Raw genomic sequence first — 3,042 nt, forward strand, 5'->3', positions numbered from 1 at the left:
GGGACACACGAGACTCCGCAGCGAACGCCTGCTGCAGATGCTGTGGCAGCTGCTGCAGCTGTGGCTGCGGCTGGGCGAGTGGCAGTGGCCGCGCTGGCCCTCGGGGCCGCGAGGAGAGGAGCAGCCGCCCGGGCTACGCGCCGCCACTAGCCCCACGCCGCTGCGGCTGATCGAGTCTCTCCCCAGCACTCCCGGGCCGCCCCGGGATCCAGAGTAAAAGCAAGGAAGAAAGCTGTGCTCACCGGCAGTACGCGGCGCTCGCCTCGGCTCCGGCGCCCGGCAGCTCTGCTCCAGTCTCCCCCCGCCGGGGGCGTCAGGATCAGCTGCGGGAGCAGCGCACGAGCTTCCTACTTGAGACCAGGACGGGCTCCGGCGACTGAGCATGCCCAGTGCCGCTCCGCCAGTCCCGCGCAGGGAGCGGCGCCGGCGAGATTCCACTTCTCCAGGCTTTGGCGGCGGCTGCGCGGAGAGGCTGGAGGGGCCTGACCGGGCGGGGGCCGATCCCGAGAAAGGCGGGGCCGGGGGCGGGGGCCGAGGAGGAGGGGGCGGGCCGCGCTCCTAGTGCGACCCCTGCAGGCAGAGCCTTCGGGGCCTTTCGAACTCACGGTCCCCTAATCATCCGAGAAGATGGCAAGGAGACAAGGCGGGCCAGAACGTCGAGACCCAACGCGAGGTAGCCCGGCATCCCCTCCTTGTGGCTCGGTGTCTGTCTGCACCAAAAGGCAGTTGGGTAACCTTATCCCTGGCTAGTCTTTTCTCCCACACGTCTGCATCCCCTTATAACGGGAAAATGTCCTCAGATGAGAGCTGCCCACGCCCATCCAGCTGCAACTTTGTGGGCGAGACCTTCTCCTTCCTTCTGCCTCCTTATCTAGAAACCCAGGTATATGGCGCGTGAACACACACACACCATTTCTCCATGTGAAAATCACAGCAAGAGCACCTCAAGGGAGGAACACACCTGCAAGAGAGGGAAAGCATAATCTCCCTTTCCCCTCCAGGAATATTAACTAAAACTCAGACGAGCAAGATCCTGATAAGAAAGAATACCAAGTAGCAATCAGTTTTTTGCCCCCAGACACTGAATAACATCCCCAAAGCATCTTTAGGATTGCTCTTCAACAGTGCAGTGATTGTCAGACTTGAGCCTCCATCAGAATATCCTGAGTGTTTATGGAAACTCAGATTACTTAACAGAATCTCGGAATGGGTAGGTCTGTGGTGCGCCCAAGCCTCTGTACCTTTAACGGCTTCGGAGGTGATGCTGGTCTGAAGACCACGCTTTGGGAACTACTGCTCCACACATACACAAAAGTCTTTCTTACCTCCTTTCTTATCTCCCTCAGGAGGACTATGCTAAAAGTAATTGACTAATAACTACAAGGTAATGGCTGCTCCTGTCATCCTCTTCCCTAAACCTCCACAATGCAGTCCTTCAAACAGCAAACTCACTGGTCCCTATTCTTCATGAGAGGACTCTATGTGGTTGGGGCCCGCATTACTTTTTTCCTTCAACATCATGAATTTACTGAGGACCCACAAAATCTTACAGTTAGCTTAGGGATAGCCGTGAATAAAAAAGCCCAGACCCCTGCTTTCATAGAGCTTAGACCAGCGAGGTGGACAGAAATCCATTAAACAATTACTCAAAAATGTCATTTCAAACCCGAAGAGTGCTAGGAGGGAAATCTACTAGGTGTGTAGTAAAGGGTGTATAATGGGACCCTGATGCAGTCTAGAATGGGGTTGGGAGAAATGAGTAGTGGAGGAAAGCTGCCTTGCGGAATAGGAGTTTCTGGCATTTGCACCCCCAAACCTCTCCCATAAACACTTTCCCTCAGACCAATCTGGAGGCCAACAATTAATGTCACTCCTTCCGCAAAAGAAAAACAATATTGCCGCCAAGAATTCCCTATAAATCCATGGACGTGCTCATCCTCGGGGCTGTCTCTGAAACCCCCACGTTCTGCCTATGGAGTTCGTGCACCACACAGGTAGTCGACGGTCGCGGTGTAACCCACTTTGGGAAAATGCGGAAAGCTCTCTAGTTCGAGTCTACGTCCTTCTGGTCTAAGGAAGAGAGGAAATCAGCCCAAGACCACTCCGCCCATCAACAGGGGACCACCATCAGCCTTCCAGGCAGATCGTCTTTCCGCAGGTACTCTATTCCCTCGGACTCAGCTCCCCGCGGCTCCCCGGATACCCATCCCTGCCATCCCCTCTTTCGGGGATCCCAGAGCGGTAATCTCCGTCCACCCCTCCGGGATCGATCTCCTCCAGAACGAGAGGAAAACCCGCGGTGGAGCCCTCGGCGGCGGGGCGGGGCGGGGCGACGCACGCAGGCGCAGTGGCCGCCAGGTTGGGCCAAGGAGGCGCCCTGCTCCACACCTGATGCAATCAGCCTTCCGGAAACGGGCCCAGTGGCCACGCTCGCGCAGGAAACGCTCCTGCGCCCTCACCCGGCCGCTGTGTCCCGGGCCCGGCTTCCGAGCCTCCTGGCCATTTGGCTTCGCCCCGGGTAGAGGGCGACATTCGGCGACCCGCAGGGGACCTGCAGAAGTTGGGAAATCACCGCCAGAAAAAGCAAAATCTCTGGCTGCCCTAATAGTGACGTGGAAACGGCCACCGAACGCTCGCTCCGTAGCTGCAGGAGGAAATTCCCTTAATTGTGTATATCCAGAGAGGATAGGCGGGGTGGAAAAGTGGAGGGGAGCTTTTAACCTTGCTTGGTTGCTTCTTTCGTCCGCCTCTCAACACATTTTCTTTCTCCCTCATGGAAAGGAACGTTTATAGTAATAGCCGTTTTCAGGCAATAAGGAGAGAAGTCCCTGACCGCCAGCCCTGCCACCCCCATCTTACTTGGTGTGTAACAGCACGTTAGCTCTGCTACATAAAGCCTTCCACCATGCATTTTGTAAATAATTGGTTTCTCTATGTATCATCATTTCAGTTTACTAAGAAAATCATTTTTTGTTTCACCACCTCGTGCAATTTTGGTATCTATTGTGAGCGGACTTTTTTTTTTTTTTTCTTCATGCTGAG

At 55.4% G+C, this 3,042-nt stretch overlaps 1 protein-coding gene across 3 annotated transcripts in view; it reads right to left on the reverse strand.

Moving 5' to 3' along the window:
- APBB2 (amyloid beta (A4) precursor protein-binding, family B, member 2) overlaps nt 1-465 on the reverse strand; it is a 382,672-nt gene extending 382,207 nt beyond the window's left edge. For all 3 annotated transcript variants that reach the window (XM_010858831.1, XM_010858830.1, XM_010858829.1), the window contains exon 1: nt 243-465. The gene's annotated coding sequence lies outside the window, so the exon portion shown is untranslated. The remainder of the gene's footprint in view (nt 1-242) is intronic.
- Nucleotides 466-3,042: the final 2,577 nt, after the last annotated feature.

This window comes from Bison bison, unplaced genomic scaffold, assembly GCF_000754665.1.
Source record: "Bison bison bison isolate TAMUID 2011002044 unplaced genomic scaffold, Bison_UMD1.0 scf7180017864451, whole genome shotgun sequence".
Taxonomy (NCBI): domain Eukaryota; kingdom Metazoa; phylum Chordata; class Mammalia; order Artiodactyla; family Bovidae; genus Bison; species Bison bison.